General features: G+C 38.0%; 1 pseudogene; it reads right to left on the reverse strand.

The window, feature by feature from the left end:
- Positions 1 to 5,174: 5,174 nt before the first annotated feature.
- LOC107816740 (UPF0481 protein At3g47200-like) lies at positions 5,175 to 6,663 on the reverse strand (annotated as a pseudogene).
- Between the last annotated feature and the right edge of the window lie 17,472 nt (positions 6,664 to 24,135).

Genomic DNA, 24,135 nt, shown 5'->3' on the forward strand with positions numbered 1-24,135 from the left:
CGACAGTATAAGTAACTACGTCCCGGCAAGGGAGAAACAGCTATAACCAAATTGGTTCCAACATCTAACTACCTAAGCTAACACCAATACTCAGTTATAAGTAGTTTCCACGAGAATAATCATAATTCTTACTCAATACAGAGTATCATCAACTTAAGCATCCGTAGTATTATTTAAGGACACAATAAATTTCAATTCAAGACTCGCGGTCATGCTCGATACCAACGTATAGATACTCGTCACCATGCCTATACATCATACTCAACAAGAAACAAGTAGCAAATAGGACACAACTCTTAATCCCTCAAGCTAAGGTTAGACCAAACACTTACCTCGAACTTCCACGGCCAACTCAAGCCTCAAACACCGCTTTTCCTTTCGAATCCGCCTCCAAATAACTTGTATCTAGTCCAAATTGATTTAACAACATCAATAAATGCTAAAGAATTCATACCCAATGCTCAATTATAGATTTCTCATCATTCCTCCCAAAAAGTCAAAAATCGACCCTGGGTCCGCTTGGTCAAAACATGAGATTCGGACCAAAATCCAATCACCCACGAGCCCGAATATGTGATTAGTTCCAAAATTCAACCCCAAAACGAGGTCTAAATCACAATTATACAAAAAGCCCTAACTCTAACCAAATCCCTAATTTTCTACCCTTAAGAACATGATTTAGGCCTAGAAATCTAATGGGTATTAATGAAAATTGAATAAAATGAGTATAATATTACATACCTATGAATTGGTGGTGAAATCCTCTTTAAAAAATCACCAAATTCGGAGTTTGGAAGAAGAAGTTATGAAATTTTGATTAAATCCCTATTTGGATTTTGTTTTAAAATCACTGGACAGGCCTTCATCGCGTTCGCGATAGGCCTGTCGCGTTCGCGATGAGTTGGACCTAAGTGACCTTCGTGTTCGTGACATTGGGTTGCGTTTGCGGAGCTTTGACCCCTCGAGCCTTCGCGTTCATGGGTCAGTGGTCGCGTTCGCGTGTAACAAAATGTGAACCCATCCCCTAGGCCTTTAACCTTACTCGTTCGCGAGTGCTTGGTCTTGGACGCGTTCGTGAAGGGTATTCCCCCCTTAGCCTCACGTTCGTGTCTCAGGCTTCGCGTTCGCGAATAAGAAATTTGGCACCTGGGATATTTGACTTATGCCTTTGCGAGTGAGACCACGCGAACGCGAAGAACAAAATCCCTGGGCACTGAACAACCAAAAACCTACAACTTTTTATGAGTTCAAAAACTTTCCGAAACCCATCCGAAACTCACCCGAGCCCTTGGGGCTCAAAACCAAACATACGTACTAACTCAAAAATATCATATAAACTTATCCATGCAATCAAATGGCCAAAATAACCTCTTAAACAATGAATTTAACATAGAAATCTAAGAAAAAATCTCAAAACTTTCGAAGTAGGAATTTTCACAACTATGGGTCCGAATCACCTCAAACGACTTCCGTTTCTTACCAAATTTTGCTGACTCATCTTATTTTACATATAAGATGGTTCAGTTAGCTCCGTTGGGTGATTTCGTGCTTAGGGGCGTGTTCTGATTATATTTTGGAGGTCTGTAACTAATTTAGGCTTGAAATGCCAAAAGGTCGAATTTTGAAGTTTTCGATTCGATAGTGAGATTTTGATCTGAGGCTCGGAATGGAATTCCGGAAGTTAGAGTAGCTCTGTAATGTTGAATGTGACGTGTATGCAAAATTTCAAGTCATTCAAACGAGGGTTGGTAGACTTTTTGATCGAAAGCGTATTTTTAGAGTTTTGGAGTTCTTCGGCTTGAATTCGTTGTTGATTCGTCGTTTTGATGTTATTTTAGGTATTTTAAGGATTGTTATAAGTTTGGACAGGGGTATTAGACTTGTTGGTGCCTTTGGTTGAGGTCTCGGGGGCCTCGGGATGATTTCGAATGGTTGACGGGAGAATTTTGAGTTTGGAGTTGTAGCTGAAGCTATAGCTGCTGTCATAACCGCATCTGCGGTTGAGAGGCCACAGGTGCGACTCCCGCTGATGCGAAATGCATCTGCAAAAGCGGCAGATGAGAAAAGGTCCAGGAACCGCAGAAGCAGCATATGTACCGCACTTGCGAGACCGCAGATGCAGATTCTGGGTCACAGGTGCGGCGGAGAGGTTTTAAGTGAGAACCGTAGAAGCGGTATCGCAGATGCGATGGGTAGGCCGCAAATGCGAGATTGCTCGGTAGAACATATAAATAGTTGCCTTCCCGAATTTGAGCTATTCTTTCACCATTTTCATCCGGGAAGTGAGTTTTTGGTGAGGTTTTTGAGAGGGAATTCAAGGGAACTTCGAGGAGGTAAGATTCTTGGAACCTAAACTCGTTATTGAGGTGATTTTTATCATTATAATCATGAAAATTTAAGGAAAATCAGTGGTAATTGGGGGTTAGGGCTTGACTAATTGGAGACTTTTGAGTGATGATTTGAGGGATCATTTGAGGTCCGATTTGGTAATTTTGGTATGACTGAACTCGTGAGAGTGTGCGGATTCTGGAAATGTAAATTTTACCCGATTTCGAGACGTGGGCCTGAGGGATGTTTTGGTCATTTTACCTAATTTCACCTATTAACTTAGAATTTCTTTGTAAAATCAGTTACTTGAAGTGTTATTTACATTATGAAATTGAATTGAATAGATTTGGGCCATTTGAAGTCGAGTACTCGTGGCAAGAGTGTGGTTTCAGATTGATTTGAGCTGATTCGAGGTAAGTGGCTTGCCTGACCTTGTGTGGGGGACCTTCCTCTTAGGATTTAGTATTATTGATAATTGAAATGCCTTGTACGTGAGGTGACGAGTGCGTATTTGTGCTAATTGCTGGAAATCAGATTTTTATTAAGTAATTACTAGTATGTTTCTTTTTCCTGTTTTTACTACTTGCACTATTAAGTCTGTTGTTAGCTTAGGAAAATACGTCCAAGTAATTTAATTGCTTTAATTGCTCAAACTGCCATATCTGAATTCTGTGCAGCATGCTAGGCTAGAATTACTTGTTTGCCTTAACATGAAATTTGACATTTCTGAATATTTTCCTGTTGTTGCTGTGTATTTATATTGGGACTATGGATGTGGGATTCCGTAGCTCCCCCTTGTCTATTTACATTTGGGACTACAAATGTGAGATTCCGGTAGATCCCTCTGCACAGTTATATGGAACTACAGGATTGCACCCGGTAGATTCCCCCAGTATTGGGTATTTACATTTGGGACTACGCAATGAGATTCCGGTAGATCCACATGCACTATGTGTTGGACTACGGGACGGTATCCTGGGAGACCTATTGGATATGTATATTTGGGACTGCAGGACGGTATCTTGGGAGATCCCCGATTGTTATTTTTGGTACTGAGCCTTATTTCTTTCTGCGTACTTTGCCTCTGTAATAGTTGTTGTTGTCCTTTATATCTTGTGTTACTTTTACTACTGTATTTATTTATACTGTTCTGTTCTATACTGTCGAACTTTATATTTTATTTAACTTCAGCAGGGCCCTAACCTTCCTCGTCACTACCCGATCGAAGTTAGGCTTGACACTTACTGAGTACCGTTGTGGTGTACGCATGCCCTTTCTATGCATGTTTTTCATGTGCAGATCCAGGTACTTCGACTCAGACTTACCATCTTTGAGGCGAGGCAACCTTTCAGAGACTTCGAGGTATATCTGCCGCGTCCGTAGACCGAGGAGTCTCTCTCCATTCTCTCTCTTGTAGTTACAACCCTTCTGTATTTACCTTGTTTTAGACTATTCTGGAGTTAGAGCACTATGTATTATCCTTAGCTTGTGATTTCATGAGATTTCGGGTTTTGGGAAAAATATTAGTTTTGAGAGTTAATATATATTGTGTATGCCGAGCGGCACTATTAAACACTATTTTATTCAATATTTGGGGTTTTAATTGTTTTCTTCTGCAAATTGATTTATTTTCCGCATTTTTAGGTTTACTTAGTCGTAGGGACTAGGTGTCATCACGATGGTTTACGGAGGGCGAACCGGGGTCGTGACAATCAATTTTAGGCCAAAAATAGCATCTTCCCGCCACTTTTATATTTTTATTATCTAGGCTTTAGAAAGATGATTTTGTGTTACAAAAAAATAGTTTTTATGTTGCAAAACTTAACTTAAATGACCATCGGTGTAATTTACCCTGGTCTTGAACTTTTAACCTTTGGGGCAGGTCACTTGACCAAGTAAAGATTTTTAACTTTTGATCTTGAATTTTTGTCCAATTTGATTAGGTGACCTGCCCCGAAGCCATATTATGGTGTCAAATATTTGCCATTTTTTGGATACACTTTTATTATTGCATAAGTTTTTAAGGAGTCTGAAAAGCACCTTTGCCCCTAAAATAAAAAGAGATGGGAAGAGTTGATTCCTTTGCTTGAGCCCTTAACTAGAAATAAAAAAGTTCTTTCTTTCTCCATTGATGATGGTGGAATACCATACATCAGCCACCAATCTCCAAATGTTATCAATCCCATCTTCAGAGAAGCCAAATTTCCTCATCTAAGTCACAAAAAAGATTCATAATATTCTGTCATATAGGCCATGTATATATGTATATCAATTTTTGCATAATGTGTACATAACACACCTAAGATCACTCGATTTTAGTCAGAAGGCCAAGATAGACGTCGCGCCTAGCTATGTTCATCTTGTGAAAATTAAAGAACCAGGAGACACAGTGAATTGTGTTAAAACAAATGAAATGTCTGAATATTACCATCAATTTGTATAAGCTTTGACTTAAAACAAGTTAGAAGGAAGAAAAGACAGAGGACTGTACATTCAAATCCGAGTGCCTTGCAGGAAAGTTGGCTCTGATGTAGAAATTGGCTTATCATCTATCTAAGCTCTTAGAACCAGGTCAATTACTTCCAACTTGAACAACTTGTTAGGTTAATTTTCATTTTTCATTCCACCTCTATTTAATTTATACGCCTGATGATTTAGAAGATTCCTCATAGACATATATATATATGTAGAAGACATTTTAAACTTGTATTGGATACACAAATGTGTGTGTGTGTGTAAAAGACATTTTAAATTTGGATTGGATACACAAATAATAGTAAGGAAAACCAAACCGAAAGGATTAACAAAATCAAACAACCATTGTGTATAATTAGAACAATGACTATTTAAATACCACCTGTGAAAGCTAGAATAGTTTGCATAGCTGTGAGGATGAGGAGTACGACAGCTGCAATAGTTGAAGCTCCTACCCACGAACTATTAAAATAATTGCGCTTCAAACTTGCCTTCATTAGGTTCCATGGTTGTTCATAATGTTGAAGCAATTTTCTGAATTCTTCTTTGTAATAGAAGTCCTCAGATGAAACGCAGACACCTTTCCCGATATTGTTAAAAAGGGTAGCTATTCCTTTGTTCTCCCCTATCCTATTCCTGATAATTCCTTTTTGGCAAAGCAAATTCACATCTTTCTCCGAATCGATAAGATAATCCATGAAAATTGCAAAAAATCACTGAAATATTTAGGAGGTAGATGAGACGACTGTTGCTCATATGCTATCAGATTCCGCAGGAGACTCTCCGTCCCATCAGTGACTCTAAAACTAGGAATTTTCATTAACTCATTCTCAAATTTGATATCAAATAAACTTGTGTTATCTCCATAGTTTTCTTTCTTCAAGTGATCATAAATATATCCGACTTTTACGAAGCTAACTCCAGCTTCGAAAAGCTCTGTTGAATTTGGCATGACGTTATGCCCCGTTAGGTGGCCCTTATCTATTGGCTTATCTTTTGACCTAATTATTTGCAAAGGATTACAACATAAGCTTTTCCAGGAATGTTTTGTTTCCATGCTAGGATTTGTTAGGCTAGTGGTTTTATTCTTTGAAGGGTGACACGACATGTGTATAACTTGAAGTAAATGTTTGATATCATTACCTTCACTCTCAAGATATGATGCAGGGGTCATCTTCGGTAATAAAGGTAAAAAGTTCTCCTTCACCATTTTTGTGAATGGTATTTCATAAACTTCCTTTGTCATGTCATGAAGTTTTGTGAGGACAAAGAAAGGAAGTTGTTTTTCTAGTGACAACAAATCTCGACGTACTTGATTATCTCTGCAACCTCCCATGATAATCACGTCTTCTCCTGTTGGAATTATTCCACAACACTCTCGAATGTATTCAACTAGAAAACAACCATCAAGTAACAATATTTTTAAAAATTTGGCAACAATATCACTGTTAAGGTTTTGTATTTCATCATAACACTTTAATGCTTCATCCTCCAATTCCCTAATGCAACTTTCGACATCAATCCCCTTTTTTCTGTTGAGGAACCGTTGTAGGTAACACAGTTTGTACTTTTTCATGGAGCGAAGTTCAGGATTTTGATTATGGTAAGGACCAATAGAGATCACCTTTGGCTTATAAGCATCCGGATTTGATTCACTCAACGCCACACTTACTTTAAATATGGTACAACATTTGCTAGATGAATCGTTGATATCTGCAAATATTTCATCAAGGATTTGATTCGCAGGTTTGTTTGTTGCCATTCCTGATGTATCTTCACCATTTGCTTCGCTTATCTCAATTAAATGATCCACGTTCCTCCCTTCTTCTATCTGTAATTAATGGAAATTAACGAGTCATATTTTTTCCTTCTATTGTGTTTCTTTTCTCTACATAAATTGTCAATAAATAATGATAGGATAAAACAAAAATCTTAAAAAAGATTTTCTCCTTGTTTTTCGATCCTGGTGCACTAAGCTCCTATTATGTGCGAGGTCCGAGGAAGGGCCGGATCACAACTATTCTCACGACTCGAATCCGCAATCTGCTGGTTACATGACAATAACTTTACCAGTTACGCCAAGACTCATCTTTTTCCAATCATGATGGTAAATTGTCCAAAATAAAAATTTAAATTATTTGAGAGATTTCTCATCACATTTTGCTTTATTACACTAACCTCCCCTGTATTTTACGATATTTCGATTACCTCTCACTTTGATTTTTCTATATTTTTAACCCATTTATCATTAATGACTAACTTGCCCTTACTAATATTCTCTTTTGTTTAGTTAATTTTATAAACATCTTTTACTACTCTTTTTCTTTTTTACTTATTCTATTAATTATTAATGCTTAAGTAAAGAAAAAATGCGTGGGTGTGTTCCAGAAGTCTACACGCATATAAAATTCTAGTTTTTTATTTTCTTAACTTTTCACTTAGATTAAGTTATATCAAAGTCAAAAATTAAAGAAAAGAAAAACAAATAAGCATTTTGGCACACCCTTTAATAAAATACAAACTCCTAGAAAACAAATACGTATTTTGACTAAATTATCCTTAATTAAATTTTACATATTGTTAACATGAAGCATTGTGATATGTAAATAGGGGCAAATTTGAAAAACTATAGTTAATTCATTCTTGATTATGTAAAAATGACACTTATTTTGAACTAAAATAAAAAAGACCAAAAAATCACTATTATGGACCGAAGAAAGTATCTTTTAAGGGATAGCATAAAGTGAAGCACACCATATGTGACATCAATTATTTTTGAATTAAAGAAGTATAGCGTGGGGTGTGTGTGAGAGAGACCTCATTTACAGAAGTTTGATCAAGAAGTGGAATTTGATGATCCATTTGGGTAATCTCAATATGATGTGTCATTCTTCTTCAAACTGCAATTCCTACAACAGAGAGAAAGACTTTATTTTATCAACCCAAAGTAATTACAATTTGCAGCTGTATTAACTTCTACTCTTTTGCCAAAAAAAAAAATACAATACAATACAATACATTTTAAGAAATGAAAACAAAAAGGATTGACATGTCATAATAGATAGTGATGATTTATATAGCTGATTCTAGTTATCTTGGGATTGCATCGTACATAATTGCAGTTGAACTAACATCATGTATTCTTCTTTGTAATAGAAGTCATGAAATTGCAACCCCTTTCCTAATTTTGTCTGAGTCAATAAGATAATCCATGAAAATGAAAAAATCACTAAAATATCTAGGATATACATTAGAGGATTGTTGCTCGTATACTATAAAATTTAATTTCTCAGGATGGTCTCCGACAGTAAAAGACTTCAAAACAAGGAATTGTCATCACTCCATTCTTAAATTTAATGTCAAATAAATTTGCGTTATCTCCAAGGTCGTGTTTGGTCAATATTTTCAAAAGGTACTTTTAATTGTCAAATTATGAAAAGGAAAATGGCAGCCCGAAATTATGAAAAAGGAAGTTACTACTACTAATTAATTTAGTAATGATAAATTTTTCATATGGGTAATCTTGTTCTTAAGATAAATCGAAAAAACACTTATTTCGGAGAAGCTATTTTCGCTTCTGCTTAAAAACTAAAAATAATTTGTTACTACTTAAAAACACTTATTTATTCGTAATAAACTTGGCCAAACACTTTCATTCTATAAAGTAAGTGTTTTTTAAAATTAATAAAAAAAAAATACTTTTGGCCTTTAGAAAACTTGAGCAAACAATCTATGTGTCATGTAATTCAACTTGAAGTAGCAGAGAATATAATTTATTTATATGTTTAGCATAGAACTAGAAAATTGCAAAAACAAAAAAAAAAATGACGTTTTTTGGTTTGGCTGTTTCTTCTTTCGTCGGATATCTTACTTCTCCTGAATGACGAGAGTTGGCCTGCAAATTTATTAGAGGAATCAGATCAAATATTCATATTATATAATACAAATAATTGAAAAATATGATATGTGACCTTGTTTTGGACTTTCAACACAAAATATTGTTGGCCAATAATGAGAGAAGAATTTGTTACTACTTAAAAATACTTATTTATTTGCCATAAACTTGGCCAAACACTTTCATTTTCTAAAGTTAGTGCTTTTTTAAATTAATAAAAAAAAACTTTTGGCCTTTAGAAAACTTGAGGAAACAATATATGTATGTGTCATGTCATCAACTTGAAGTAGCAAAGAATATACTTTATTTATATGTTTGGCATATAACGAGAAAATTGCAACAAAATGACCTTTTTTGGTTTGGCCGTTTCTTCTTTCGTTGATTCTCTTGCTTCTACTGAATGATGAAAGTGTTGAATGCCAAAACTCCCACATCGGTGGAAGACCAAATTGGTTGGGATTTTTTCCCTATAAAAGGAGACCTAATGTTTAGGATTTAAATACACCTCTCATTTGCCTTCTTATCTTCTTAACGCATTTGTATCTTCTCTCTTTAGTATTATTTCACTTGTATTTTTGGAGTGGAATAAAATATTGGTTGTGTCCGAGGAGTATGCAAAATTAGCCGAACCTCGTAAATTCTGGTGTTCCTTTTATTGTTGCTTTATTGTGTTATTTATTATTTTGCGGCTGTCATAATTTTTGGTATAGTAGTTGTGACTTATTCACACTATATACATTTGGCTTCCGCAACAATTGGTATCAGAGCCAAGGTATTGTCTAAGTATGCTCTGTGGTTGCAGCATAGTCTGATCTTCCACATCAGAAAGGATTTATCTTGGTAACTGATTCAAGGTTCTGTCTGAGTATGCTCTGTGGTTGCAACTTAGTCTGACCTTCCACACCAAAAAGGAAATAATCTTGATTTGTGTCGTCAGCTATTAAATAATATTTTTGTCAAAGATGGGAGACAATAAACAAGAAGAATCTACATCAAGTGTCAACAATACGTCATCATTGGCATCTTCGCTTATGACAAGAATTGTGTCAAATGCGATATTTGCGGTAGAAATATTTGTCGGGTCCGGACATTTTGGGATGTGGCAAGGCGAGGTTCTAGATGTCCTTTTTCAACAAGGGCTAGATCTGGCCATTGAAGAAAAGAAACCAGATGTTATTGGAGAAGAAGATTGGAAGATTCTCAACCGTGTTGCTTGCGGTACCATTCGATCCTACCTTGCTAGAGAGCAGAAATATCCATACACAAAGGAAACTTCTGCAAGTAAATTATGGAAAGCACTGGAGGATAAATATTTGAAGAAAAATAGTCAAAATAAATTGTATATGAAGAAGAGACTGTTTCACTTTACCTATGTTCCTGGTACCACGATGAATGAACATATCACCAGTTTCAATAAGTTGGTCACAAATTTGCAAAATATGGATACAACTTATGATGATGGTGACTTGGCCTTGATATTGTTGGCGTCACTTCCTGATGAGTACGAGCACCTTGAAACTACTCTACTCCATGGAAATGACGAAGTTTCTCTCAGAGAAGTTTGTTCGGCTTTGTACAGCTATGAACAAAGAAAGCGAGAAAAACAGAAGGGCGGAGAAGGAGAATCACTATTTGTGAGGGGTCATCCTCAAAATCAAACGAGGACAAAGAAGGGAAGATCCAAGTCAAGATCCAGACCCAGCAAAGATGAATGTGCCTTTTGTCGAGAAAAGGGGCACTGGAAGAAAGACTGTCTGAAGTTGAAGAATAAGGCCAAACATCACAATGGAAAGGCCATTATGGATTCAAATGTAGCTGATAGTGATGATTCAGACTTCTCATTAGTTACAACAGAGTCATCAATATCATCAAACATATGGTTGATGGACTCGTCTTGTAGCTATCATATGTGTCCCAACAGGGACTGGTTCATGGATTTTCAAGAAGGAAAACATGGAGTCATCCACACAACGGACAACAACCCTCTTACCTCATATGGAATTGGTTCAATATGATTAAGGAACCATGATGGAATGATCAGAACATTAACAGATGTTCGATATGTACCGGACTTGAAGAAGAATCTCATCTCTGTGGGAGCCCTAGAATCAAAAGGGTTCAAAATCATTGCAGAAAATGGAGTGATGAGAGTATGCTCCGGTGCACTAGTGGTAATGAAGGCTAATCGGAAGACCAATAATATGTACCGCTATCGTGGCAGTACAGTTATTGGGACAACGATAGTGACGACAAAGAGGCAGAAGCAACCAAGCTATGACACATGCGCTTGGGACATGCTGGAGGAAAATCCTTGAAAACTCTATCAGATCAAGGATTGTTAAAAGGAGTAAAGGCTTGCAACCTGGAGTTTTGTGAGCATTGTGTCAAAGGGAAACAGACAAGGGTTAAATTTGGTACAGCGATCCATAATACTAAAGGCACATTGGATTATGTACACTCTAATGTTTGGGGTCTTTCCAAAACACCTTCATTGGGTAGGAAATACTATTTTGTAACCTTTGTTGATGATTTTTCCCGAAGAGTGTGGGTGTATACAATGAAGAGCAAAGATGAAGTGTTGGGAATTTTTCTCAAATGGAAGACGATGGTGGAGAATCAAACAGGCAAGAGGATCAAGTGTATTCACACAGACAATGAAGGTGAATACAAAAATGAACATTTCAATAAGGTCTGTGAAAATGATGGCATCGTCCGACACTTCACTGTCAGACATACACCACAACAGAATGGAGTGGCAGAATGTATGAACCAGACCTTGCTGGAGAAGGTACGGTATATGTTGTCCAATGTTGACTTGGGCAAAGAATTTTGGGCTGAGGCAGTTACATATGTATGCCACCTCATTAATTGCTTACCATCTGCTGCTGTTGATGGCAAGACACCATTTGAAAAATGGTATGGAAAGACTGCTGTAGATTATGACTTTTTGTACGTGTTTGGCTCAACTGCATATTATCATGTGACAGAGTCAAAATTGGATCCAAGGGCAAAGAAGGCTATTTTTATGGGAATTACTTCTGGAGTCAAAGGATATCGCTTATGGTGTCCTATTACAAATAAAGTAATATTCAGCAGGGATGTTACCTTTGATGAATCTGCTATGGTAAATAAGGTAACAAAAGATACCAAACAAAATGAAGGTTCTTCTAAGCAGGTGGAGTTTGAGGGAAAATTTATTTTTCCTACACAAGAAGCAGAGGAGGAAACAAATGAAGATTACCCTCTGGAAGGAGAGCCAGTAGAGGAGATTCCAACTCAGGTACCTCAATAACAACTTGAATCAATAGCAACCAGCAGGCCAAAAAGAACAATAACGAAACCTGTTCATCTCATAGAGACGGTTGCTTGTGCAACCTCAATTGTAGCTGATGATGTTCCTACCACTTATAAAGACGCAGTCCAAAGTTCAGAAGAAGATAAGTGGAGGATTGCCATGAATGATGAAATAGATTCCCTTCATCAGAATCATACATGGAGATTGGCCAATCTCCCGAAGGGAAAGAAAACAATTGGGTGCAAATGGGTATTTGCAAAGAAGGAAGGATTTCCTAACCAAGTAGATATTCGCTACAAAGAAAGATTGGTGGCCAAAAAATATGCTCAAAAGGAGGGAATTAATTATAATAAAGTGTTTTCTCCAGTTGTAAAACGTTTCTCCATTAGAATTATGTTGGCTTTGGTAGCACAATTGGATTTAGAACTAGTTCAGATGGATGTAAAAACTGCGTTTTTACATGGAAACTTGGAGGAGGAAATCTACATGACTCAGCCAGAAGGATTCAAAGTTGCTGAAAAAGAAAATATGGTGTGCAAACTTGAAAAATCGTTGTACGGATTGAAACAATCTTCTAGACAATGGTACAAGCGATTTGACGAGTTTATGTTGCGGCAAGGGTACAAGAGAAGCAAATACGATCATTGTGTGTATTTGCACAAGCTTAAAGATGGTTCCTTTGTATATCTTCTCCTATATGTTGATGATATATTGATAGCTTCCAAGAATTCGGAAGAAATTGATAAGTTGAAGATTCTACTGAAGAAGGAGTTCGAGATGAATGATTTGGGTGAGCCAAAGAAAATTCTTGGCATGAAGATAATAAGAGATAGACATTCAAAGAAACTCCGTTTATCTCAGAAAGAATATTTGAAAAGAGTACTACAACGTTTTGGCATAGATGAAAAGACTAAGCTAGTTAGTACTCCACTTGCTCCCCATTTTAAGCTAAGTACTACTATGTCGCCAAAGGATGAAGCTGAACGAGAGTATATGTCAAATGTACCATACGTAAATGATGTTGGTAGCTTGACGTATGCAATGGTCTGTACGAGACCTGACATTTCACAAGCTGTTGGAGTTATTAGCAGATATATGCATAATCCAGGAAAGGAGCATTGACAAGCTATGAAGTGGATTCCACGGTATATTCATAATACTGTAGATGTTGGATTAGTTTTTGAGCAGGAATGCAATCAGTCTGTAGTTGGATATTGTGACTCAGATTTTGCCGGTGATCTGGACAAACGAAGATCAACTACTGGTTATGTGTTTACTTTTGCAAAAGTAACAGTTAGTTGGAAGTCTACTTTGCAGTCAACAGTTGCTTTGTCTACAATAGAGGCATGGCTATTACAGAGGCTTTGAAAGAGGCAATTTGGCTTCAGGGGCTGCTAAAAGAGCTTGGTGTTGAACAAAAAAGTATCACAATTTTTTGTGGTAGTCAAAGTGCTATTCAATTAGCGAAGAACCAAGTTTATCATGCAAGGCTGAAGCACATTGATGTTCGGTATCATTTCGTACGAGAAATCATAGAAGAAGGTAGAGTCACGGTAAAGTAAAGAAAATTCCTACTACAGAGAATCCTGCTGATAAAGGTGGTGACTACGATCAAGTTTCAACATTGTTTAGATTTGATCAACATTGTTAAACACTGAAGATTGAAGATGAAGACATAACCAAAATTTGTTATTGAGAGAAAATTGAAGATGTGGAATTTTGCCAAGGTGGAGATTTGTTGAATGCCAAAACTGCCACATCGGTGGAAGACCAAATTGGTTGGGATTTTTTCCCTATAAAAGGAGGCCTAATATTTAGGATTTAAATACACCTCTCATTTGCCTTCTTATCTTCTTAAGAAATTTGTATCTTCTCTCTTTAGTATTATTTCACTTGTATTTTTGAAGTGGAATAAAATATTGGTTGTGTCCGAGGAGTAGGCAAAATTAGCCGAACCTCGTAAATTCTGGTGTTCCTTTTATTGTTGCTTTATTGTGTTATTTATTATTTGGTATAGTAGTTGTGACTTATTCACACTATATACATTTGGCTTCCGCAACAGAGCTGGCCTGCAAATTTATAAGAGGAATCAGATCAAATATTCATAATATATAACGGGTCGTTTGGTAGAGTGTATAAGAATAATGTTGAATAGTGTGTATTAGTATTGCTGATATTAGTTATGCCTGCATTAGTTAGGCTGACATATTTTTTATCCATTATTTAGTTTGACGTATTAAAGCACTGCACAGTTTTTAAAGGAATTGTTTGTTTATAAAAATACCCTCATAACTAGTCCATCACTTTATCTTTTCAAAATAAACATATGTTGAGGAATGTTTTTATATGAAAAATATTTTAAAAAATTATTTGATTTGTCTAACTATATTGTAGTATCGAACTTAATACTTATTTATATTAAAAAAATACGTTAAGTATTTATTTATTTAGTTGGGATATAATTTTATTTCTCACTTTCTTGAATTATTTCAAACTTGCATTAATATAATAACATATTTTAATCAAGCATAAATTTTGAAGGATAATTTTGTCTTTAACTACGTTAATGCATGCATTAAAAATGGTTTCTTATGCATTAGTTATGCATAGGATAATATCAAATAGGGTGTATAATTAATGCTTACACAATTAATGTATAGGTTCAAAAAATGTCAAACAATATATTATTAATACACAATAATCGAAAATATCTGATATGTGTTGGCCAATGAGAGAAGATAATGATAATTCCGTTGACTCCAAGTCAATGGTTATTTTCCTTGTTTGCGTCAATGGTCTCCGATGATAGAGAATGAGAAAAGGCAATGATATTTTCCTCAGTTATTTTCGAGGCTTTGTCGTTTTCTTTGTTTTGCTTTTTTATTACGGAAAAGGGTCATATTTATCCCTGTACTTTTTAAAAATGGTTATATTTGTCATTCGTTATACTTTTTGATATATTTAACCTTACAATTATACTTTAAGATCATATTTATCTCTGTACTCTTCAAAGAGGGTTACATTTGTCCTTCGTCATACTTTTTGACATATTTATCCTTACACTTATACTTTAGGATTATATTTGCCGCTCATCCATTAAATCCCCATGTCCCACCTTTGTTTTCCTACATGGTGCCTATGTGGATTTCTTTTTCCTCCATATGGTCAACTATTTAAGATAATTTAATTTAACAGCGGCAACCATAAACCATAAACCATAATTTGGTTGTCTGCACTTGTTTGTGTCTTTGAGCAGCCATAAATCATATTATTAGGTAGGAGTATTTAAAATTTATTTATGATGTGGTCGATAGTTACTTTCTTTATAATTATGGGGTCCGAGAACCTCAATTGGTCTATATTAAAAAATGAGTTAATACTCTAAAATTCCCTTAAACTATCATGTTTTTGTCAGTTTCCTACTTAAACTATTCGGTATCCCCAAAAACCCCATGAACTGTAATGTCCTTCTTATTAAAAATCCCTGATTGCATTCTTAGTGGTACGTGTAGTACACACTCCTCATTATTTAAAAAACGTGTCATGTAGCACTACACGTGGATATTCAACTCAGCCTAAAACCCGCCTAAACTATTACTTTTTTGTTAGTTATTGTGATGACCCAAAGTTGATCACTTGTTTTAAAAATAAATTTTGTGTTTCGAGGCCTTAAAAAACCTCTTTCTGTCTGACCTCGATTTACGTGCACAGTTCGGGCGCGTAGCCGGAAAGCTATTATGTGAAAATCTGTGAGAAATGATGAATTTTGCCTTTAAAATGTGTTTAAGTAGACTTCGGTTAACATTTTGGGTAAACTGATCCGGACCCATGATTTGACGGCTCCGGAGGGTCCGTAGGAAAATATGGAACTTGGGCATATGCCCAGAATCGAATTTCGAGGTTTCAAGCCCGAGAAATGAATTTTTAAAGAAAAATTATTTTCTGGAATATTTATGAGTTTTTGAAAATAAAATGTGTTTAAAACTTGATGGTATCGGGCCCGTATTTTAGTTTCGGAGCTCGGTACAGGTCTTATATGTGATTTAAGACGAGTCTGTAAAATTTTGTAAGAAACGGAAGTCTTTTGAGGTGATTCGGACCCATAGTTGTGAAAATTGATACTTTGAAAGGTTTGAGATTTTTCTTAGATTTCTATGCTAAATTCATTGTTTAAGAGGTTGTTTTGGCGATTTGATCGCACAGATAAGTTCATATGATGTTTTTGAGTTAGTATGCATGTTTGGTTTGGAGCCCCGAGGGTTTGGGTGAGTTTTGGATGGGTTCCGGAAGGTTTTGAACTTAGGAAAAATTGCAGGTTTTTGTTGTCTCAGTGCACAGAGGTTTTGTTCTTCGCGTTCGCGTGGTTCCACTCGCGAAGCGTAAGGCAATTTCCTCGGGGGCCAGTTTATCTTCGCGAACGCGGAGCTTGGGACCCGAACGCGAGGCTGTGGGGGGAGTACCCTTCGCGAACGCGTCCAGGCACTCGTGAAAGCATAAGGTTAAAGGCCTGGGGGGAGGGGTTTCACAATTGTTGTACGCGAATGCGGCCATCTGACCGCGAACGCGAGCCGTCGAACGCGAAGGTCACCTAGGCCTTAACCCATCGCGAACAAGACAGGCCTATCGCGAACGCGATGAAGGCTTGCCCAGTGATTTTTAAATAGTAACAGAACATAGGAATTTAACAAAAATCTCATAACTTTTTCTTCCAAACTCCAGATTGGACTATTTTTGAAAGAGAACTTCACCACAAATCCATAGATATGTAATCTTAGACTCATTTTCTTCAATTTTCATTAACACCCATTAGTTTTCTAGGCCTAAATCATGTTCTTAAGGGTAGAAAATTAGGGATTTGGGTAGAGTTAGGGCTTTTTGTATAATTGGGATTTAAACCTCGTTTTGGGGTCGGATTTTGGAACTAATTACATATTCGGGCTCGTGGGTGAATGGGTGATCGAGTTTTGGTCCGAACCTTGTATTTTGACCAAGCGGGCCCGAGGTCGATTTTTGACTTTTTGGGAAGAATGATAGGAAATCTATAATTAAGCCTTGGAATTGAATTGTTTAGCGTTTATTGATGTTATTAAGTCGATTATGTCTAGAAACAATTGATTTGGAGAAAAATTCAAAAGGAAATGTGGTGTTTGAGTCTTGAGTTGGCCGTGGAAGTTCGAGGTAAGTATTTGGTCTAACCTTAGCTTGAGGGATTAAGAGTTGTGTCCTATTTGCTACATGTTACTTGTTGAGTACGACGTATATGCATGGTGATGAGTATCTATACGTTGGTGTCAACATGACCGTGGATCTTAAACTGAAGTTGTTGTGTTCTTAATAAATACTACGAATGCCTAAGTTGTTGATTCTCTGTGTTGAGAAAGGATTATGATTATTCTCGTGAAAATTACTTATGATTGAGTATTGGTGCTAGTTGAGGTAGTTAGATATTGGAACAAGTTTGGTTGTAGCTGATTTCCCTTGCCGGGACGTATTTACTTATATTTGTCGATTCCCTTGCCGGGATAGTGTTGTTTCTTTATTGATCCCTTGCCGGGACTCTCATTGTGATTGGTTGTCACGACCCTAAATCCGGACCCGTCCGTGATGGCGTCTCTCGTGAAGACAAGACCAGCCGACACTTCCCATTTCAATATTTGTGCGATCACAACCCCTTCATGCGATCGCATTGAACAACCAAACAACCCCTAAAATCCTTCTATGCGATCGCAGCCCGCCCTTTGTGCTATGCGATCGCATAGAGCAAAATTGCTCTACACTGACTGCTGCATTTCTGCAGCATTTTCCAACTTCAAAAATTCCCGTTAACCATCCGAAATCATCCCGAGGCCCCCGGGACATCAACCAAAAGCGCCAACCCATCCTAAAACATCATTCAAACTTGTTCCAATCATCAAAACACCAAAACAACACCAAAACCATCAAATTACATCGGATTCAAGCCTAAATTTCTTAAAAACTTCTGAAATACGCATTTGATAAAAAACCCGACCAAAACACCTCCAAATGATTTGAAATTTTGCACACACATCCAAAATCACCTAATGAAGCTACTGCAACTATCATAATTTCATTCCGACCCCCGTATCAAAATCTCACCTACCAACCAGAATTCGCCAAAATATTAACTTCGCCAATTCAAGCCTAATTCTACTCCGGACCTCCAAAATCAATTTTGATCACACTCCTAAGCCACATATCATCCCCCGAAGGTAACAGAATCACCGGAAATCACATCCGAGCCCTCTAACTCAATAGTCAACATCCGGTTGACTTTTCCAAAACAACCCTTCCTTAAAGAGACTAAGTGTCTCATTTCCTATCAAAACCAATCCGATTTAAATATAACACACCGAATACCGATAACGAAACATGAAGAAGCATAAAATGGGGGAAACGAGGCGGTAATTCACGAGACGACGGGTCGGGTCGTCACATCCTCCCCAACTTAAACAAACGCTCGTCCTCAAGCGTACCCAGAGTTGTCCTAGAAGCCAACCAATAGCTGGTTAACCTTATCAAGCATATACCCGGGGTGATCCCACGTCACTCTGTCTCTCATAGGTCCGACAACACCACATAGCTGAAATTTCACAATCCATCTAGTCCTTAAACCATAGAACTACATTGCACTTTCCGAAACCATACACACGATCAGAACCTCACATATATACTCAGAATAAGCCTGAACCAGCTGTAATAACCCATACCTGCAACCTCAGTGCCAATACATGACAAACCACCTAGCTCTAATGCTCGCAACCATAACCTCTATTCGCAGCAGCTGTACACAACACCTAAATACCGATAGAGAAACTCTTATCGACTGAAATCTCATTCCAACACTTTATATACTGATAACGATACTAAACACGCAATAAACCGAACCCATTTCTCGGGTTAACCATTCATGAGACCACTTCCTCTCTGGCAATTACCATTGCAAATTTGAACCGAACCTCGATATTAACCCCTTAAACATGTTGAATCCGAATTTGTTTGTATTCATTTATGATCCCAACGATCCCTTCTAACCAAACACACCACTCCGGTGACATGACACATCAATACATGCCTAAACCACAACTTGCATAATACGTGCACCAATAAGAAACGGTCCGAACATACTCAAATCATAAAAATGACTCAACTGAGAGAGCTGTACCTCAAACTCACTAGTACTGCCACAACACAAGGCTGAGACCCTGTCTCACATAATAGAAACAGGACACACAAATTTGACCCGCAATGTCATGTTTTCACACAGCTTTGCTGCAATGCGCGTTCCTATCCAAATACTACTCCACAGGAAACACCTCAAGTCACTATGCTTGAAATCGACAACCATGCTCAATTGATGTCTGGAGCCAAAGCAAATCATTACGCCCATGGTGAAACAAATAACACACACCATGCAAACCTGATAGAACATAACCGGTACGTTATTCACCAAGCAACACCCAATTACTCATCCCGCTAGACTTCCACTACTACAACTCCTATCAGAGCCAGACGATTCGGTGCCCGGCACCAAACTAATACCGAAATCAACAACCTCGCTCGGCGATATGCCTAGCCATATGAAACTCATCTGAAAAGTCACCCAACACCGGAACTGAATTAATGATAGCAACCTTTGCGCTGACATCCATCACGAATGCCCAATTAAGAAAGCAATCCTTCCCAACCATCCGCTGGTCCTTTGAAATATAAACCACTCTGCTAGAACATAATTCAATGTACTTCATCACTCAACCCGTGGTATTTTCGGTATTGCCCGTAGCGCAATAGTACATAATCACTCAACACTAAGACAACTAGTCTGAATTCCGACATCATATCCAAAATCTAACATACCAGCAAACAAAGATCCACTCAAGCCTCCAAATCCCGATTGCCACAAAACGGTGCCGAATACACACAATCCACCACCACAACCTAGCCTGTACATGAGAACTCCCAGTCTCTAACTCTATATGGCACACAAATCATCATACCAGATTCCAGTTTCCATCGTGCGAATACATACACACCTTTAATACCCAATCATCCCACGATAAATACTCTAAAATTTCCATGTGCCATACAAGCAACTCGAATATTAGCAGTCGATCCAGCCTTAAAGTGCCGCAATACTATTGAAGTGCCATCAACTTAATCACATTGGCCTTTTTCTGAAACATATACCCTCTATAAATCACCATGATTAGAATTACAATTTCCATAATCATCTGAAGACCATTCACCCTAATCATCTGAAGCTCATTTCTCTAATCACCTAAAGCTGCCTGTACTGCCTAAGAATGTTATGAATTTTCATTCAGAACTGAACCATAACCTCACACACGAAAATCTCAATCCTTCACAACATATCGCATATACCATATCATCCTAAGGTAACATGAGGACTTAACCTCCCTTCCTAACCATGAACGTTTACGTACTCAACTAGTCAAGAACTTCCATTGATCCCATCTAGAAGAAAAATCATTACACATCCCATGCCCTGCATGACATACATAGGTCTTGTTCAAATTCTTACAATACCAATACGACGGATGAGATCTGTATAAATTCATAACACCACCGAATCAATAATTCATTGGGTCTATACTTCTGGCAGGAACTATCACCTCATTCTGTACCAAACAATGGTCTTAGCCCCTTAATTTACTTCATATACTTAGATTGCACTGATCTCGAATTCAATGATCTCGTCTCACCCATTACGAACTGCTTAGGCAATAAGGCACCCCAGGCATAATCAAAAGCCGCATATGATGCCCCAATATACCAATAGGCTACCAATTCGAACGCGATACAAAAAGAAAACGAACTCTAGAAGGAATTACCAATCTCACGCACTAATATGGACTTTCCTTAGAAAACAGGAAACGAGACATACAAAATAGCACATAGAAAATTATACTCCACATCACATTGTTGCGGCGTGAAACTCGCTCCAGATAACATACCCATGGCGGCGTGCCACCTAATCCACACATAGATCTCACATGAGGAGATGCACATCGAGCCAAATTTGCTCATTACAACAAAATACCGAGTATCGGTTATAAGCATGCTAAGTGTATAATAATATCTCTGAGGGACATAGAGCGTTATAAGCTATAAAACTCAAGCACAACTGAGGTGCGATGTACAATCTGAATTTCAAGAGCCAAGATGCTCATATAACGTCATTCCTACGCGGATTCTCAACACATAGCAATTTCGCAAGCCGTCTCACAACTCACATGGCGCAATGCATCACTACACGAAATACCTGACAATGAAACATCAACCTAACTACTCCTCCATGAGGACCGTGTTACTAAAATGCACACATCTAGCCTGATATAGAGCCATTATTCACATTAAATCTTTCCACCGACTTCAAGCTGATTCTGATCACACTGAACTAGTCTGATAACCTTTCAAAGGTCTATAATAACTCCCATTTTTCTCATAACACACAAGAACAACCATCACAATCGGAGTAATCCTCCCCAGTTCACAACCCAATATGCCAAGTGCCCTCCAGGCATGAATCTTCAATTTAAACGACACCATCACAAACTTCATACTTGGTTTACATCTTTAATCAATCAAGTGATCACATGCCACACTTATATAATATTCCCGTGGGACACACTCCCACAACCTACCACAAAAATATCTGGAGCGTACATCCAAACCACCGGTCGCACTAATGCTAAAGAGCGATCAAGAATTATTAACCAGGACGCAAAACCCTTTTTACAACACACCGATCTTAGGTGACGCTGAAGACAATACCAACTTACCGTAAACATCGAAACTTATCTCCTGCTCATCCGAGCTCATGACATCTTGTCAAAAAATTTCCTTCACTCGTGCCATTCTCGGCCCAATTTTCACAACCAGAACCGATTCACCAGCATGCATCAAATCGGAACTAATATAGTACATAACCGCACAATCCACTAACCAATAACAAGCTCCCCAACTTGGCTCGAAGCCATAGATCATAACACACTATACTCATAACGCATATACTCCATTGTTGCCTCAATACCATAGTGAGGTTAAACTCAAATCCTTTGTAAGCTTATGTAAACACATTTCATCTAGTACTTCAACTCTTTGGCAATCTCTCAACAATTAAACTCACTCTCTTAAGTGAACCAAAAATTTCAAACTTCAACACTAACAATTCATTTGTGCATGAGATCTTCTATCATTCACATGAGGATCACACCGCCTCAGCACACTTCGCATGAGATAACCCACCTGCTTCACCTCAATATAACATTTTCGTATACCTTCCACCGCCATAAGAAATACGCAGTCACTTCATCTTCCTGAGTCTGTACTCATACCGCAACATGAAATTTACTTCACTTCCAACTAGGAGTCATGAAAAGATTCTTCAAATGCCCATAACTCGGGCTATAACTTGAATCAAGATAGACTTCAAGCATCTACTAATTCTTCCATCATTCAACAGACCCCTTTTTGTCGCTTCCAATTCATATGGATATGCCTCGTAGTACTAACATACTCCTCACATAGCCACAACCGTCATTTCCACTAATGGGGACACTACCGAACATATAAGTTCAAAAACACTTGTTCACACAATCAGCACCTCAGCGCTCCAGCCATAGGCAAAGATCCAACCTCAAGTCCTCTAGACTGGCCCACCATAAACTCATAGAGATTACACCTCGCCTCTCGATCGGGGAATCACAAGCCATCGAGGTACATCTGATACTGAGCGCTCATGCGCACATACGAACGCGTGGAAGGACTTTCAAAAGTTTCTTTTCAAGATGAATCAAGGACGCACGATAAACATTCAAGAATGTGAAGTTTTCCTAAAGGTTCTGCAGCCTCTTGAGGATAAATACAGACGTCTCCGTACCGATCTGCGAGACTCTACTAAACCGGCTCATGACTCGTGAGACCAAGTAACCTACGCTCTGATACCAACTTGCCACGACCCAATCCCCGAACCCGGTCGTGATGGCGCCTCTCGTGAAGACAAGGCCAGCCAGACCAAAATGGAACACCTCTTTTAAACAGTTAATCATCATAACAGTAATAGAATATAATATAATACTCATAAATTGAGGAATTTTAATGTTAACAACAGCAGGAACTATCCCGACACAGCCCAAACCGGGGTGTCACAAGTCATGAGCAACTAAGAAGTCCGGATACAAGTCTGTTGGACACTAAATTCGATACAATAGTTCTAAAAACATTGAAATGATAAGATAAGGGAGGCACGGGGCTGCGAACACCAACAGCTACCTCGTAGTCTCTGAATCACTGCCTGGACTGAGAGAATCAACACTCAAGAGCGGACTCTGCAATGCCTGAATCTGCACATATGGTGCAGGGAGTAATGTGAGTATTCCGACTCAGTGAATAACAATTATAAATAATGGCTGAAAGCAAGAAAGCACGTGCAGGCACAAAACATTCTATACAGAAGCAGTGAAATCACTTAAAACCAGAAAATCAATGAAGTATCAAATGAAATCTCTTTTAAAACAGTTAAAACAGGTAATTCGACAGTAAATAACAAGTAGAAATCTGCCCCTCGGGCTCAGTATCAAAATACAAGTAGAAATCTGCCCCTCGGGCACAGTATCAATCACTTAGTACAGTATCAGCCCCTCGGACTCACTCTCAGAGCAGTATCAACCCTGTGGGCTACCTCACAATCACTCATATCAGCCCCTCGGGCATAGTATCAATCACTCAGCATAATGGTCAGCCATTGTTACCTAACCGCACGGTGTTATTCCTGGTCAGTCATTGTTACCTGACCAAATTGCATCATACAGTGTCGTTGTTACCACTGTTTCAAATCACATGGGTACCCGCGCTCATTGTGGGTATGCAGACTCCGGAGGGGCCCCTTACGGACCAAGCGCTATATCAAGCCACCTCGTGGCATCATCACTCAGCATATCCTCACATCACTCAAGCCACTGCGTGGCATAAATAGTAACTCAGGCCCTCGACCTCATATTACTCAGCATATCCTCACATATGGCCCTCAGCCTCACTTAGTCCGAAAATCATCACAAGCCCCTTGGGCATTTATAAAAACGGTAGTTCTTAGCCCAAAATA

The sequence above is a fragment of the Nicotiana tabacum genome, chromosome 16 (assembly GCF_000715075.1).
Source record: "Nicotiana tabacum cultivar K326 chromosome 16, ASM71507v2, whole genome shotgun sequence".
Taxonomy (NCBI): Eukaryota; Viridiplantae; Streptophyta; class Magnoliopsida; order Solanales; family Solanaceae; genus Nicotiana; species Nicotiana tabacum.